Consider the following 19,068-nt stretch of genomic DNA (forward strand, 5'->3'; position numbering starts at 1 on the left):
GTCTGCGTCCATTGTGGTGGCTACAGTGTCAATTGATCTCATTGAGGATTTCCCTTGTTTTTGCTGACCCTCGGGGTATATCAGTGCCTAAAGAGGCACTATTTATTAGCCTTCATTTGTTGTCCTTTCCCTGAGATTCTCTGTTTCAAAATCTCTCACCCCCCCCCCCCCCAGTTCCTTAGCTCTTGGGAGAGAAGTATAGCTAGTGTTATGTGGAGTACATTGGGCTGTGGGTCAGGAGACCCACTTTCCAGCTCTAGCACTGCCGCCTCTTCTGAATGTGTGGTTTTGGGCAAACAGTATGACTTCTGTGAGCCTCTGTGGGTCAACTGGGGTAAGGACATCAAGTCTTCCAGGGTTGTGAGGATCAAAGGAGGTACTACCTCATGTGAAGTCTCAAGTAAAAGGGAGAATAGATTCTATCTCTGTGGATAACTGTCTGGTTGCTCCCTATCTCAGGAAGATGCTCTGGGGGAGAAGGGCAGCAACTTGTGACCCACATGGCTGTGGGAGGTTCCCACAGCTTCTGGAGATGACTCATGGGGAAGTTTCCCAAAGGTCATTGCTGGTTGTGAGCCTCCTTTTTATCCCACCTTCTCCGTGGGTTTGGGAGTTTGCCATTTCTAGGCAACATTTTTCTTCTGCCTTTGAGGCAGTGGACACTCCGCTGGGCCCTGATGCTCAAGGGTTTGTTAGGGGTAGTGAGATGGGCCCTACTCTTTGCCAAACATGGGGCTTAGCAAAATGGAGTTGGGTATTATCATATGGAGTGTTTCTTAGTTAAAACACCCTTCATCAAGGGTGTAACCTACCGGGGGCAGAGTTCCCTCTCTTCTTCCCAGCATGTAAAACAAGGATGTATTAGTTATCTATTGCTGCATAGAAAATAATCTCAAATCGTAGTGTCTTAAGACAACAAACATTTATTATCTCACAGTTTCTGTGGGTCAAGAATCTGGGCATAGATTAGCTGGGTCCTCTGGCTCAGGCTCCCTTACAGGCTGCAGTCCAGGTGTTGGCTAGGGCTGCAGTCATCTCAAGGCTCAGCTGGGAAAGAATTTGCTTCTCAGCTCACTCAGATGGTTTTTGGAAGGATTCAGTTGCTTGTGGGTTGGTGGACTGAGGGTCTTGGTTCCTCATGGAGCGTTGGCCAGAATGTGCCCTCAGTTCTGTGTCCAGTGGGCTTATCCACAGGGTTGCTCCCAACATGGCAGCTGGCTTCATCAGAGTGAGCAAGTGAGAGGACAAGAGAAGGCAGTGTACCCAAGATGGAAGTCACGTTTTTCTATGTTCCAGCAGTTTTGCCATATTGTATTTGTTAGAGGCAAATCACTAGGTCCAGCCCACAGTAAAGGGGAGGGGATTATACAAGGTCATTGTCATGGACTGAATTGTGTCCCCCCAAAATATGTGTCAACTTGGCTAGGCCATGATTCCCAGTATTGTGTAGCTGTCCTCCATTTTGTGATTTGATATAATTTTCCCAGGAGTTGTAAATCTTAATCTCCACCTGTGGTTAACAAGGCAAGATTATGTTATGTTAAAGATGATTAGGATGGGATGCAGCACCTTGATCCAATGTAAGAAGTGTTGGCCTGCATCACCTTTTATCTTACAAGAGATAAAAGGTTGGCCTGCATCACCTTTTATCTTACAAGAGATAAAAGGAGAAGAAAGCAAGCGGAGAGAGGGGGACCACATGCTACCAAGAGATAAGTGCTGGGAGCAGAGTGCATCCTTTGGACCTGGGGTCCCTACACTGAGAAGCTCCTAGACCAAGGGAAGATTGATGACAAGGACCTTCCTCTAGAACTGAAAAAGAGAGAAAGCCTTCCCTGGGAGCTGGTGTCCTGAATTTGAACTTCTGGCCTCCTAAACTGTGAGAGAATAAATTTGCTTATTAAAGCCATCCACTTGTGGTATTTCTGTTATAGCAACACTAGATGACTAAGACAGTCATGACTACCAGGAGGTAGGAACCACCGGGGGCTATTTTGGAGGCTGCTGATCACAGTGGATAGCAGTGCTAACTCCTTTAAAGGGTCACTTTATGGGTTAGAATCGACTCGATGGCAACAGGTTTGACCTTAAAGATTTGTTGTGAGGACCAAGCGTGACAATTGATGTGAAAAACAATTGCTTTGAATATGCCAAAACGCTATGCAAATGCTAGTTATTTTTGTGTTGTGAAATTGTCTATTATGCAGTATATTAAAGATAATATTTAATATTTCAGTAATAACTACAATCATCTGGGGAGAAGCAAAATCATAGCTCATTAGAGCCAGAAAGGATACCAAAAGCCAACTATCCAAACCTCATTTTGCAAATGGTGAAATGAGGCACCCCAGATCACTCAGAGAACTAGTGCCGAAGTTGTAAGCAGAAAGCAAGTGCCCAGGCTCCTCACCCAGCTCAAGACTGGCTAAAGAGAGACTTCTCTGATAAAGGCTACGGTTTCTGCCAAGATGGGAAGGGATTCCCTAATGAGGATTGTGGTATGAAAAGTCTATTTCCTTCTGGAGAGAGTTGCTGACATTATTCTGGTTCCTGTTGTCCCATGTGAGATCTCGGCTACTAATTAAAAGGTTGGCAGTTTGAATCCACCAGCCACTCGTTGGAAAACCTATGGTGCAGCTCTACTCTGTCCTATAGGGTCACTATGAGTTGGAATCAACTTAAAGGCAATGGGTTCGGTTTTGGTTTTTGGTTATCCCATGGGTCTGGCAGTGCGAAGAATTATATTTATTTACCATTTACAATGGGAAAGGCTCTGTTCTAGGCAAGTTACATCCTTTCTTTTATTTAATCCTTACAACAACACTACAAGGTTGGTGTAAGCATTCCATTACAGATGCAGAAACTGAGTCTCAGAGTGTGTACAAGAATTATCCAGGATTACACAGTAAATGATGGAGCACAAATCTGAATCCTGCTCTGTCTTATTCTGAAGTGGGAAGGATGTGGTGCTGGTTGGGGCCCAGGCTGGATCTCAACACAGTCAACAGCTTGAAGCAAATGTTTCCTCCTTGTCTCTGTCTACTATCACACCATTTGTCTCCAGGGAGTCTGTGTCAGGTGGTGCAGTATGAGCACTGCACAAAGGCACCTGACCAAGGAGGTGAGTGTGGACCATGTACACCCTGGTACAAGGATGCATCCAATATGAGGAAAGCGCAACTTCTGTTACAACATCAGACTAGAGAGTGCACCTTTTAAAAATTTTAACAAAAGCACCATATAGATTGGTAGTGGCCCTATCTGAAATTCCACCCACCCTGTAGAACTTTAATATTTGAAGGTCTCTGTCAAGTGAAGATTTTAGTACCACGTATTACAAGCAGGAGGATGTCTATTTATTTAACAGGTACCTAGAATTCTTACTGTGTGTAGGGCAGTTTACTAGGGGCTGGGCATAGTGCAAGAACTAAAACAGACCGGGTTCCCGGCCGCATAGAGTTCATAATTCAGCTCACTACTTATTCTTCCTCTAAGAAGTAGTGAATTTTTAATCATTCACTCATTAATCCATGTACACATTCATCTATCGATTAATCCATTTATCCATCAACTGCACACTCATTTGCTCACTCACCTGTCCATTAGTCCGTCCATCTGTCCGTCCGTCCATCCATCCATCCCTCATCCACATACTCATTCAATTAACTCACTCATGCATTACTTTTTTCACATACTCAGTTATTTAATCATTTAGTTAGTCCTACTCTCATTCATTGGTTCATTCCATCACTTAGAAATTTACTCTTTTACTCATTTATTCTGATACATTCTTCTATTCACCCACTTAGTACCTTGATCCATTTAATTGTATGTTAGTTCATTTACTCATCCACTCACTCTCTCATTCATTCATTTTCTCAATCATTTAGTAAAATCTCAAACATAATAGTGAACCTGTTATATATCCCAGGAGACACAGACACAGTCATTGATGAGTTCCATAGGAGGGCTGTTGCTGTCCCCGTCTTCTCTTTGATAAACCATTGAAAAAGTATCCTCTGTGTTATCCATCTAGGAGTCCCTGTGTAGCACAAACAGTTAAGTGCTTAGCTACTAACTATAAAGATTGGTGGTTCAAATCTACCCAGAGGCCCCTTATAAGAAAGCCTGGTAAACTACTTCAAAAAGGTCACAACCATTGAAAAGCCTATGAAGTGCAGTTCTACTCTGAAACACATGGGGTTGCCATGATGCGGAACTGACTCAATGGCAGCTGTTTTTTTTTGTATCCATGTAGCACGAGCCTCCAGAGATCTATGGAGGGCAAGGGAAGGGACTGTAGCCTGCCAGTACTATTTTTCTAATCCGGGGAGTCTCTAAGTGAGGAAACACATCTTCCCACAAGATGTCACCTCCCAAGAGATGACCAGCTGGGAGAAGCTGCCAGTTTTCAACTTTGTCCGTCTTTCTTCCCTTCCCTTCAGAGAAGGCCCCCCTTAAGCTATTGGTCTTCCCTGAATTCTGGGCAAGGGCTGGGGATGGAGGCAATGCCCAGGGAGATATGAAGCCTGTTCAGTGGGGCTTATCTCAGGTTCGTGAGGCAACAGAAGACAGAAGCCACAAGAGGAGGAGAAGCTTGGTGATCTCATCAGCTACTGTTGTTTTCATTCTGCATTTGGGGTAAGGGTGGATGGAGATAAGAAATGGCCTGAGTTGCAGCAAAAGGACTTTTGATTAGATACCTGGAAGAACATCCCAACATTCAATGCCATAAGGCCAAAAGGAGATAGTGCAGTCACCTTTTATCCTGGATTCATAGTACAATACTCATTAGGCGCAGGTTCAATAAATGCTTACTGACACTCAGGACTAGGCACCTGGGGATGTAGGTTCAAAGCCCCTCTTTGTCACTCATTCCAAGTGAGACGTTTTTTCTCTCTATTTTACCCCTGTGATCCTGTGTCCTTATCAGCAAGAATACTTGTCTCGTGGGGTTGTGGTGAGAATTAAATGCAACGACCTGTGAAAGTTGTGAATCCAGGCAATGCCTGGCACGAGGTCCATGTTCTACAACTGCCTGTGACATCTGAGTTTGGGAAGTTCTGTGCCCCATGGTAGTTCTACAAAAGAAATTCAATAAATCATTAACAGGATTTAATTTATTGGGGCACATTTTAATGCTTATCCATGTTGGTTAAGAGCCAGGGAATTTTGGAGGGAGACTGACCTAGGCAAAACTTAGAGCTGCATATGGGGTGGAGAGGGGTATGGGGAGAAGGAAGAGAGAGTGGACTGGAGGAGTCAATAAGGAAGCCAGGAGGACATTGTCCCACCTCCCAGCCCAGGGCCAGGAGAGGCTTGGGAGAGAAAACAGCCATGGAAAGATTTTAAGCCTGGGAAATATATGTTCAGATTTTGCTCTTTGGAAAGACCATCCTGGCTGCTTAGGGAGGATGCATTTGAGGGGCTCAGGAGTGGATGCAGGGAGATCAGTTCTGGAGGCTCTTGTAGAGGTCCAGGTCAGAGATGGCTGAAGCAAGGTACTGTGATCAAGGGTCTGCTCATGGTGAGCTGGGTCTTAGCTGCCTTAACTGTTTGTGGAGGGCAAGTAGAGAAGTGGTTGGCAAGGGTGTTAGAAATTGTTCCAGGCATTTGTAAGCTGTGTAGCCCTGTGCAAGAACTTACTCTCTCATCATCTCCATCTACAAAATAGAGTCAATTAAATTATTTGCCTTGTAGGGCTGCTGGGAAGATTGAGTGAGCTCATATGTCTATGTCCATATCTAGGAGCCCTGGTGGCGCAGCAGTTAAGAGCTTGGCTGCTCATCAAAAGTCAGCAGTTCGACTCCTGAGGGAGCAGGAGACCAATGGGATACAGACCCCAAATTCTCATAAAAAGACCGTACTTAATGGTATGACTGCGACTAGAGGAATCCCGGAGGCAATGCTCCCCAGACCTTCTGATGGCACAGGACAGGAACCATCCCTGAAGACAACTCATCAGGCATGAAAAGGACTGGTCAGTGGGCAGGGGGGGAGAGAGATGCTGATGAAGAGTGAGCTAATTAAATCAGGTGGACACTGGAGAGTGTGTTGGCAACTCTTGACTGGAGGGGGGATGGGAAGATAGAGAGAGAGGGAAGACGGCAAAATTGGCACGAAACGAGAGACTGAAAGGGCTGACTCAATAGAGGGAGAGCAAGTGGGAGAAGGGAGTAAGATGTATGTAAACTTACATGTGACAGACTGATTGGAATGGTAAATGTTCACTTGAAGCTTAATAAAAATTAATTAAAAAAAAAAAAAGTCAGCAGTTCGAATCCACCAGCTGCGCCTTAGAAACCCTATGAGGGCAGTTCTACTCTGTCCTATAGGGTTGCTATGTATCACTTAAAACAGCATCTGGAACATAGCAAGCCCTATGTAAGGTCAACTCATATTATTACCTAGCTTATAGAGAAGATGGAATAAGGTAATACGTTTAAATATATGCTTATTACAGTGCCTGGGATGTGCTAACTCCTCAGTACCTGTTAAACCAAAAACCAAACCCGTTGCCATCAAGTCGATTCCGACTCATAGCGACCCTATAGGTCAGAGTAGAGCTGCCCCATAAAGTTTCTAAGGAGCACCTGGTGGATTTGAACTGCCGACCTTCTTGATTAGCAGCCGTAGCTCTTAACCACTACGCCACCAGGGTTTCCTGGTGCCTGTTAGCGACCATTAATATCCCATATTTTATCCATCTAAATGCAAATTCATTTTCTCATCCCTGACAATAGGATGCATCCAACAGTCACTTTTGGGAAGGAGGCATTCCTAATGTAGTTTCCACTGCCTGCAGATCAAACCTTGCAGAATGATGTCAGCAGATTGGGAGAAAATCTTGGAGACAAGGGTGGAGCGCTCTCTGGAGACGTGCACATCATTCCTGTGATCATCCCTATGCTCCTGGTGCCACAGGTGATGATATTGTGAAGAAAGCCAGGGGCATAGACAACTGTGATTTGAAAAACCGAGTTAGAGGAGCTGGATTCGGAACCTGACCAAGTTTTTGGACTACCTTTAAGCAATTTACTTCCCTTACATTTTCCTTTTCGTGTAGGCATGGGATTGATATATGGTAAACCCCACTCTAAATAAATCTAAAAAATCTTTCAATAAATATAAAATATACACTCTAAGTAGTAAAAACCATTGTGTCATAGTTTAGTAGTACTTTTTCTTTCTTCTCGTTGTTCTTAGTTGCCTTCTAGTCAGTTCCGACTTGTGGACACATTATGTGTAACAGAACTAAATGTTGCCCGGTCCTGTGCCATCTTCATGTTCATTGATATGTCTGAGTCCATTATTGCAGCTATTGTGCCAATCCATCTCATTGAGAGTTTTTCTCATTTTTGCTAATACTCGACTTTACCAAGCATGATGTCCTTTTCTAGCAGTTGGTCTTTTCCTGATGACGTGTCCAAAGTAAGCAAGGTGAAGTCTCACCATCCTTGTCTCTAGGGAGCATTCTGGCTGTGCTTCCTCCAAGACTGATTTGTTAGTTCTTCTGGAAGTCCACAGTATAGGCAATATTCTGATGGCACCTTAGATGGATGAATTACGGCACTGTTCATAGCCACCTGTCAGTCAGGCAGTGTTGTCTGAGAAGCCAGCCCACTAATGCAACTAGTGCTGAGATTCAGAGAAGGGAAGAGAAATCCATGCTGAGATCTCTGCCTGGAACTGGACACAGCTTCTTCCTGCCAACTGTGGCATAACACAGAGCATCCCAGGGCTCCCACCTTTCCCCTCAGCACCTGCTGCCAAATTGACCTGCTCTGGGCTTTCTGGTGGCTTGGTATTGGCTCAACCTCAGCTTTCAGGCAAGTCAGTTCTGTTCACCTGAGCAAGTTGTAACTTCCTGGGATGAGCCTCACCCATGACTGGGCAAGGGACAGGTCTGGGTCGGGCAGGCAAGTAGGTCTGATAAGGAGGATGGGGCAATTTCTGTCTGGCACCACCTCGCAGGGAATCTGGGTTGCACTCCAAGGCTCAAGGTATGGGCAAGAGAAAGAAGGGTGGGGATGTGTACCCAGTGAAAGTGACAGGCACTTTGATGAATATCGTTGAGAGCGAGCAGGACAGAGTAGGCATGTCCCCCTGTTTCCACATGCCCAGAGCTGGTAAGAAATCAGGCAGTAACTCTTGCCCCCAACATGAAATTCTCCTGGCTTGCTCATTTGGTTTCTAGAGGTTCTGTGGGGAAAGGAGCTTTTGTTTATTAAGAACAGTAGGGGACACTTAGTTGGGTGACATTGGGTGCAGGTGGTGACATGTGGATGTCAGGGAGGGGAGGGCCCAGGATGGGATAAGCAGACGAATGTGGTGACAGTAACTGGGAGAGCCAGTGCCCACATCTTACATGGGGCAGAATTCACAAGCACCCGCTCCTTTCTGAAAATCACTCCCAGGGTGTGAGTATATATGTGTGTGTTTGTACACTCAAGTCCAAGTTCTCCAGCTAATATACGAAGTTTTGAATATAACATGCGCTGTGAATTCATTTCCCAGGAAAGAGTTTATTTGATCTCCAGTTTGGCCATTCGTAGTTTTGAAAACATAAAAAAAAAAAACAGAAAGAAAGAAAAAGAAAATCCACATAGATGATTCTTTTTTGTGCTACAACTGTAGGATATTCGCTATCATTTATGTATTTGTTGATTGTCTTTGGTCATTTTTAAATTGTGGTAAGTACATAGGCAACAAAACATTTGCTCTTTCAACAATCTTCACACGTACAGTTCAGTGACGTTAATTATGTTTCTTACGTTGTTCAGCCGTGTTGACTGGCTTTTTAAGATGACCCATCCATTGAGCAAACATTTAGTGAGTACCTTCTATGACTCAGATGGTATGCTAAGAACAAGGGGGCATACGGTAATGAATCAGAGGATTCCTGGCCTCTAGAAACTTTCAGGGTAGTAAATAAGCAAACATATGAAAGGAGGCATTGGCTTGAGTCACTTTATCTTCACGACCTCCCTTTGAAGTAGAACTCGTTATCTGTGTTATAGATACCGAAACTGAGACTCCAAGAAGTGAGGAAACAAGGGTAGATAAAGGAGCATGGGAGTTCACAGTGGAGAAATGATTTCCCTTTGGGAGCTTTCTGGAGGAGGTGGCCTTTGAGTGTTGAGATGAAGGCAGAACTGGCCCACAGTAGGCAAAGCACAGGAGCCCCCAGCTGTGGACCTTGGGGGTACAGCCAGAGTATTCAGAAAGGGAAGTTTAGGTGCCCACAGAGTAGCCAGTGAGGCTGTGAGCTGAACTTGAGCCCCTGGGACCCATCAGGAAAGTTCAGTTGCATGAAAATAGGTCAACACCCCAGGCAGACAAGGAGTAGTCCCCGCAAAGCTGCAGGGCCTGTAGTTGCACAAATCCGATGGGATGAGCAGCTGTGCTTGGAGGGGTAGCTCAGCTGGGAACAGCACAGGCACAACTCCTCTTCAACAGAGCATCTCCTCTGAGCCAGCCGCCTCAACCACATGGGTCCTGAGCCTATAGAAGCCAAGGTGGGTACTAGAGAAGGCCATCTGTCAGGACGGGGTTCAACAGAGCTTGTGGCCTCTAGTGCCCATTCAATTACCCTTCAAATACTTATTAAGTGCCTACTATGTGCTGGATACTATTCTAAGAGATATTTAAGACACAGTTTCTGCAATCAATAACTCAGTCGAGTGGAGGGATGGAGCAGAAAAGAGTCGATTACCATAATAATAAATAAGGACCACTGACTTTGTGCCTAGAGCCCTGGTGGCACTGTGGTTAAGAGCTTGGCTGCTAACCAAAAGGTTGGCAGTTCAAATCCACCAGCTGCTCCTTGGAAACCATATGGGGGCAGTTCCACTCTGTCCTATAGGGTTGCTATGAGTTGGAATCGACTCGAAGGCAGTGGGTTTACTATGTGCCAGGCCTTGCTTTAAGTGGTTTGCTTGTATTAACTCTTGGAATCATCGTGATAGGTTGATCCTATTATTATTATCATTTTACATGGTTGGAGAGGGGTTATAGGGGTACAGAGTGATTAAGTAACTTTCTCAAGGTCCCAAAGCTAGTAAGAGGCAGAGCTGAGATTTAAACCTAGGCAGATTGGCTCCAGAGCCCAAGCCTCGAACCACTTTGTTACACTGCCTTTTGCTCACACAATGAAATCAATTATTTATTCAACGCAATATGACTGGAGAAGCACAGGATGCTACAGGGGCACAAAGAAGGGCCTCCATCCAGGTGGTGGGGAGAGGGTGGCAGGGAGAATTTTCTGGAAGAAATGAGACAATGTGGAAAGTTGGAGGATAAGGGGTGGCCACCAGGCTGAGGACAGGGACTGGGGTGTAATCTAGGCCCATGGACTGGAACACGAAAGAGCTGGCGGTAATTGAGAGCATAGATTATTTCAGGAACTGCGAGTAAGTTCTTGTGGTTGGAGGGGTGATGGGGGAAGAGGCAAGGGTGTGAAGCTGGAGATGGGCAGGGTGGTGGTTTGGGCAGAGCTGGAAGCAGCTCCCTCTGGCCACCATGGGAAAATGTAGCCTGGTGTTCCCCTGGGTTCCTAAGAACTCCAGGGCCTGTAAACACACTCATCACACACGGGCCCACTCAGAGGGCTGATTGCATAAATCCCTACACATCAAGGGACAAAGATACCTGCTGAGGCCATTCCCTTAGGGCCACTTGGGAAACCAGGGATGTAGTGACTTAGCCTTTCCAAACTGCAGTTTCATCATCTATAAAATCAGGTTTTGTAATAATCCCTCATGCACGACAAAGGTGGAGCCTGAATGGGATGCTTGCGGGGGACCCAGATTCCTTGGTCTTGTTGGTAAATCTCTATATGGAAGGACCTTGCCTAGGCAAGTCGGGAGCTTTATGAGAAGATTTTGACCAGCAGCTTTCAAATTCTTTGAATAAACAGAAATATTAATAAAATTAATAAAACAACACGATAATTTTATTATGTCACCATTCTACCTCAAGAACAGTATTCAGCTATTAGCAGAGCAGTATGCCTTAGAACTTGGGACTCCTGGGTGGTGCAAATAGTTAACGCATTCGGCTGCTAAATGGCAGGTTGGAGCCCACCCAGAGGTGTCTTGGAGAAAGGGGCTGTCAAGCTACTTCTGAAAAATCACCCACTGAAAACCCTACTGAGCACAGTTCTACTCTGACACACGTGGGGTGGCCATGAGTTGGAAATGACTTGACAGCAACTTGTTGTTAATACTTTAGAACTTAGAGTTTAGATTTGAATGAACACTGCACCGATGAGTGGGTTATCCTTATAGGTGAGTTTGGATCCATAAAGCCCTGTCTGCTGCTTATGCACGGTCAATTTCTCCAAATACCACTGGCTCCTTCCTTCAGGGTTCATTGGTTTGGTTGTCCAGTCCTTCTTAATAGCCATCGAGGGCTATAAAACATACTGCATAGTAAATTTTCAGATGCAGGAGAATAGGAACAAGTATTCCTGCTTGCTCTAGCGACGGGTGGAGCTGAAACAAAACGTAAAGGCTGAAGACCCTAGAAGCACTGTTGCGAAGACCATGCAGAATATGTGATAATGGCTATATTGATGCAATTTGAAAGAGAAACTAACTTTTGTCATTTTTATGAAAATGAAATTATAGGACCATATGTGTATCATACGTACATATGTAATCTTGAAAATATTTGTCATTTCGTTAATGGTTCATTCTGTATATGTACCCATACCCATTGCCGTCTAGTCGATTCTGACTCTCAGCGACCCTATAGGGCAAAGTAGAACTGCCCCATAGAGTTTCCAAGAAGCACTGGTGGATTTGAACTGCCAACCTTTTGGTTAGCAGCTGAGCTCTTAACCACTGTGCAACCAGGGCTCCTATATGTGTGTGTGTGGGTGTGTGTGTGCATAATGTGGCACAATGGTTAAGTGCCATTAAGATGATTTCTTAACTATGAAACCTTCAGTGCTTATTTTTTGGCGTGATCCTTCTACTCTGTCCTAAATAGTTTAGAAATGCTTATTATTGTTCGTATTAAGTTGTCTAGTGCTGCTATAACAAAATACCACAAGTGGGTGGCTTAGTAAACAGAGATTTATTCTCTCACAGTCTAGGAGGCTAAAAGTCCAAATTCAGGATACCAGTTCCAGGGGAAGGCTCTGGGGGAACGTCCTTGTCATCAATCTTCCCTTGGTCTAGGAGCTTCTCAGTTCAGGGTCTCTGGGTCCAAAGGAAGTGCTCAGCTCATGGTTCTGCTTTCTTGGTGTTGGGAGGCTTCTCTGCCTCTCTGCTTGCTTCCCTCTTTTATATCTTAAAAGAGATTGACTCAATTTACAACCTAATCCTGCAGATTGTGTCCTACCTCATTAACAGAACTGCCTCTAATCCTGCCTCATTAACATCATAGAGGTAGAATTTATAATACACAGGAATAATCACATCAGATCACAAAATGGTGGACAAATGATACTGGGAATCATGGCCTAGCCAAGTTGACACACAGTTTTAGGGGACACAATTCAATCTGTGACAGTGTGCTGTACCTCCATTCTGCATAGAAATGCTTTGAAAAATTGTCAGCCTTTTCTTAGATTCACGAATTGAGAGCTCTCTGGAGTTCTTTTACTTCTTTCCCCACAAATCAAAACTTATTATCACTGGGACTCTCGAGCCTGAGTGTAACCATGTGTGTTTGAAACACGTAGCTCTCTTTTCTTTAACGTTGCTACAAATCCATCAAGTTCTCTGCTCCTGTTAGCAACACTATGGTATGTGTGGCCAAGAATTTTATTGAAATCAACTCCATGTGGCAGATCTGTTTTTACAACCATGTGCAATTTGGTTCCAGTTTTTCCTTCAACGTTGATGAGTCCTAAAAGCCTTCCTTTGTCTGTGCTGGACTTTGAGGTTCTCTTGGGTCTCTCTTGCACAAGTTGACAAGTGTTCTTTCATTGCTCTGTCAGCTGGCTCATATATTATTGACTCAGCCAAGGAAACACTGATCTCATTCCTAATGCCCTGAAACATTCCATTCTTCATTGTTTCTTTAAAGATTTCAGCTTTTAAATATGTGATCAACTATTAAATGCCTTAGTCCAGGTAAGTTCTATGAGGGCAAGGACTTCTCTCTCTCTCTCTTTTTTTCACTGCCTCTAGCACCGGTGGCATTACTAGGGTTGGTGTCACCCAGTGCTGTAACTAATGGTGTCACCCCCTGACCCCCATGGACCTCATCCTATACCAGACCATATGGAATCCTTAGTAATGGTTTTTGTACTAATGTTACTTGGAAATTGTAATTCCCATATATCACTCCTTCTTTAATTATTACTTCATTCTCAGAAAAGTTATTAATATAGGTTCACAAGTACTAATTACCACAATATTGTAGTTAAAACACTAGAAAATTTGACAAAATCAGCAACTATAATAACAGCAGTGCAGCAGCAATGAAAACAACAGCAGGTGCTTGTGGCACATGGAGACAAAACCACTTGGTTCAAAGCGTCATTGTAATTCAGTAATAATGACGGCTCTGACTAGAGCACACTAGAAGGTTCGAAAAGTAAAGTAGCATAGGGTTTTAGCCTTGTAGGTGTATTGATACCTGTAAGCTGGGCTTATGAAAAATGTTTTTGTTGTTATAACTAACTACAGGGATATCTTTATAAAAAATAATAAATTTCTGCTGAAACACTGCAGCAAAATTTTATAGACAATCATCTTGGTGTCACCCCTCTGACAGTGTCACCTGGTGCAGTCTGCACCCCCCGCAGCCCCTCAGTGATGCCACTGCCCAGCATCTAGACAGTACCTGGCATACAATAGGTGTTCGTGAATTATTTCTGGAATGCACACATAAAATTTTCCTTTTCTTTCATTGTTCACCCTGATTTCAAACATGCTCCTAAATATTGCTTTGTTTTCTAGATAACACAGATTCATGTTTTAAAGCAGAGGTTGGCACAGTGTTTTGTTATAAAGGGTCAGACAGTAAATATTTTAGGCTTTGTGGATCATAAAGCCTGTTCCAAGTTCTCACCTTTGCCATTGCAGGGCAAGAGCAGCCATACGCAATATGTGAACGAATGAGCACGGCTGTGTTCCAATAAAACATTATTTAGGGGAGTGGAACAAGATTGCAAAGTAAATGGATGCTCCCATCTACTCCCCCAGCAAATAACACACTCAAAAACAAATACAGACAAGCATAGACTGAGGTCTCAGAACTCCAGACAGCAGATGAGGAATTGGAGGACTGGGGCAAGTCCAGAAGTGGAGGAGAGGAAGAACAGGTTCAACATAGAAACTGAGAGATCCTATCCGCTAACATCAGGAGTGCAAGCTCATTGCAGCCATCTTGGGGGGAATGGGTAACACCCTAAGCAGGGAATACAGAAAGGGAGGTTATTTGAGGAAGCTCTGGCTGGATTTTTTTAAGGTGGTGCAAATTGGCTGCGGGAGTTCGCAGATTGGGCAAGTAGGAGCGGGCAAAGGAGGACCTTAAATGCTGCGGGAGAGTACCGTGGACCCTCGCTGAGGCCTGAAACTAATGGGCACTAGGACCTGGAAGAGCTGCAGGGGGAACCGGGTGAGGGGAATGGTCCAGACTGACAGGCAAGCAGGAGTGGGCCCCCACCAGGACACCATGGGTAGTGGATGTGCCAGTGGGGGGACACCAATGGGAGAAAGATTAAAAAAAAAAAAAAAACCCTCACCGTTACTACAGTAAAGTCATCCCTACTGTGCACAACAGCAGAGATGTCCGGTGAAAGTCCCGCTTGCCTGGATATGCATATTGAATCCCAGAGACCAAGCATACAGATCTCTTGAATTTTCCCCCAATAAATAGAATAAAAAATTTAAAGAAAGATAACAAAATGACTCAAGTTGAACGAAAACTACTGAAAAACACAAAAGCACAAGAGAAGAAGGAACACTCTAAAGCAAAACACGAAGAAGATGAAATCTCTCTTATGGAGGCCAGAATAATGCAAAAAATTGATAATTTTCAGACCACGGTGTTAAATATCTTTAAGGAAAGCAAAAAACACACAGAAAACAAACTAGTGGAGTTCAGGAAGCAAATAGAGGAACAAAAGGAGAGATTCAACAAGGAGTTTGAAAACATAAAACAAACAAAGCCAAAGAGAACTAGTGGAACTGGAGATTAAAACATCTGAATTAGAAAAAGCAAGAGAAACACTCAACAATAGAGTTGAACAAGAAGAATATCTGGAATTAGAAGACAAAATATCTGAATTTATCAACTGTCAAAAGAAATTAACAAAGAAAAGCAAACAAACCCAGAAAGAAATGTGGGATTCAATTAAGGAATCTAGCATTAGAATTATTGGAATCCCAGAGCCCTGAGACAATAATAAAGACATAGAAACAATTTTCTAAGAGATAATCAGAGAGAATTTCCCAGACCTGAGCAGAGAACCAAGCCTGCAAATACAGGAAGCTACATGAACCCCATTCAGAAGAGACACAAAAAGATCAAATCTGTGACATATCCTAATAAAATTCTTGAAAACCCAAGACAAGGAGAGAATTTTGAAAACAACAAGGGAAAATACAATATAACATACCAAGGGCCTTTCATAAGAATCAGTGTGGATTTCTCTCCAGGAACTCTAGAGGCCAGAAGACAATGGAGCGATGTACATAAAATACTGAACTAAAAGGATTGCCAACCAAGGATACTTTACCCAGCAAGTTGTCATTCAAAGATGAGGGGGTAATCAAGACATTCCCAAACAAACAGAGTACCTGGGAATTTGCCACTACTAGATCAGCTTTGTAAGTGTTACTCAAGGGAGTACTCCAAATAGAAAGGCAAGAACATTAAGACATAAGTACAAACTAAACCTATCATATATAGGTTGTATATTAATGTTAATGAAGACACACCAACAGAAATGGGGGAAGGAGGAGCATATCAGGAATAGATTTATTATGTTAAGGTTATATGTTAACAGTTGTTCTTACATTAGACACTGTAGTAATTGTAAGTCATGTAACATAATACGTATGTTACTCACTAAGAAATCACTAAGAAGAAACACTCAGGAGAAAAGAAGAAAGTTAATGAAAAGGCTTATCACAAGAAAGCACCCGAATACAAACAAAAACAGAAAAGTCAGCTTAATAAACAAAAAGATACGAAACACTCAAAAATCAAATAACAAACTGAGTGAGGTAGACGATTTGTTTTCTGTAATAATATTAAATATAAATGGTCTAAATGCCCCATGCAAAAGGCAGACAGTGGCAGAATGAATAAACAAATATGACCCATCCTTTTGCTGCCTACATTAAAAAAGAAGAAAGATACAAAATCGCTAACTTAAACCAACAACTTGAGCAAATAGAAAAGGAAGAGCAAAAGCAACCAGAAGAGAAGAAATAATAAAAATCAGGGCAGAAACAAATGAATTAGAAAATAGAAAAAAAATTGTTAGAATTAACAAAACCAGAAATTGGTTCTTTGAAAGAATCAATAAAATAGACAAACCTTTCACTAAATTGACACAAGAAAAAAATCCAGAAGAGGCAAATAACCAAAATAAGAAATAAAATTGGTGACATTACAACCAGTTCATCAGAGATAAAGAAGATCATAACTGATTATTATGAAAAATTACACTCCAACAAATTTGAAAACCTAGAGGGAATGGACAAATTCCTAGAAACACACTACCTACCTAAATTATCACAAATAGAGGTAGAACATTTAAACAGACCCATCACAAAAGAAGAGATTGAAGATGTCACCACAAAACTACCAACAAAAAAACCTCCAAGACTAGATGGCTACACTGGAGAAGTCTACCAACCATTCAGAGAAGAGTTGACACCAAACCTACTCAATCTCTTCAGACAGATAGAAAGGAAGAAACACTACTGAACTCCTATGAAGCAAATGTAACCCTAATACCAAAACCAGGCAAAAACATAACAAAAAAGAAAACTACAGACTAATATCCCTTATGAACACAGATACAAAAAATTTCAAAATTCTATCAACAGCCTACAGCAACATATCACAAAAAATCATACTCCATGATCAAATGAGATTCATACCAGAATTACAAGGGTGGTTCAACATCAGAAAATCAATCAATGTAATCCATCACATAAATAAAACAAAGGAAGAGAACCACATGATCATATCATCTGATGTAGAAAAGGCATTTGAAAAAACTCACCCTTTTCTGATAAAAACTCTCAGCAAAATAGGATAGGAGGGAAATTCCTCAACATAATTAAGGGCATATATATGAAAAACCAATAGTCAACATCAGACTCAACAGAGGAAGGCTGAGAACCTTTCCTCTGAGAATGGCAGCGAGACAAGGATGCCCGTTATCACAGCTCTTATTCAACATTGTACTGGAAGTCCTAGCCAGAGCAATAAGACAAGAAAGAGAAATAAAAAGTAAACAAGTTGGAAAAGAAAGAGTAAAATTGTCACTATTTGCAGATGACTTGATCCTATATATAGAAGACCCTAAAGATTCCACAAGTAAAATGAAACTTCAATCTTTTCTCTATTTATCATGATGTTGCTCATTGGTCCAGTTGTGAGTATTTTTGTTTTCTTTTGAGGTGCAATCCATACTGAAGGCTGTGGTCTTTGATCATCGACAGTAAGTGCTTCAAGTCCTCTTCACTTTCAGCAAGCAAGGTTGCGTCATGATAAACGGAGAAAAGGTCGAAGTTGTCAAGGATTTCATTTTACTTGGATCTACAATCAATACCCACGGAAGCAGCAGTCAAGAAATCAAAAGACGCATTGCACTGGGTAAATCTGAGGCAAAGGACCTCTTTAAAGTGTTGAAAAGCAAAGATGTCATCTTGAAGACTAAGGTGCGCCTGACCCAAGCCATGGTATTTTCGATTGCATTTTATGTGTGTGAAAGCTGGACAACGCATAAGGAAGAGCAAAGAAGAATTGACGCCTTTGAATTGTGGTGTTGGTGAAGAATATTGAATATGTACCATGGACTTCCAAAAGAACGAACAAATCTGTCCTGGAAGAAGTACAATGAGAAGGCTCCTTAGAAGCAAGGGTGGCAAGACTGCATCTTACATATTTTGGACATGATTGTCAGGAGGGATCAGTCCCTGGAGAAGGACATCATGTTTGGCAAAGTACAGGGTCAGCAGAAAAGAGGAAGACCCTCAGTGCGGTGGATTGACACAGTGGCTGCAACAATGAGCTCAGGCATAACAACGATTGTAAAGATGGTGCAGGACCAGACAGTGTTCTGTTCTGTTGTGCATAGGGTTGCTATAAGTCAGGACTGACTCAATGGCACCTAACAGCAACAGCAACAGCGACAACAAAGATTCCACAAGAAAACTGCTGAAACTAATAGAAGAATTTAGCAATGTTGCAGGGTACAATATCAACATAGAAAAATCAGTTGGGTTTCTCTACACTGACAAAGACTACTCTGAAAAAGAAATCAAGAAAACAATACCATTTACAATAGCCCCCAAATCAATAAAATATCTAGGGATTAAGCTAACCATGGACATAAAAGGCTTATACAATAAGAATTATAAAATACTGCTATAAGAGACTAAAAGAGACCTATAAAAATGGAAAGACATCCCATGCTCATGGATAAACCAAAAAAACCAAACTTGTTGCCGTTGGGTTGATTCTGACTCTTAGCTTCCCTATAGGACAGAGTATAATTACCCCATAGAGTTTCCAAGGAGTGCCTAGTAGATTCAAACTGCTGACCTTTTGGTTAGCAGCTGTAGCACTTAACCACTATGCCACTAGGGTTTCCTGCTCAAGGCTAGGAAGGCTTAATATAGTGAAAATATCAGTACTACCTAAAGTGATCTACAGATTCAATGCAATCCCGATACAAATCCCAACAACATCCTTTACCGAAGTGGAAAACTAATGACCAACTCATATGGAAAGGAAAGAAACCCTGAATAGCCAAAACAATACTGAAGAAAAAGAACAAAGCATGAGGCCTCACACTCCCTGATATCAAAACAGACTATACAGCCGCTGTAATCAAAACAGCCTCATACTGGTTCAACGATAGAC

Source organism: Loxodonta africana, chromosome 14 (assembly GCF_030014295.1).
Source record: "Loxodonta africana isolate mLoxAfr1 chromosome 14, mLoxAfr1.hap2, whole genome shotgun sequence".
Taxonomy (NCBI): domain Eukaryota; kingdom Metazoa; phylum Chordata; class Mammalia; order Proboscidea; family Elephantidae; genus Loxodonta; species Loxodonta africana.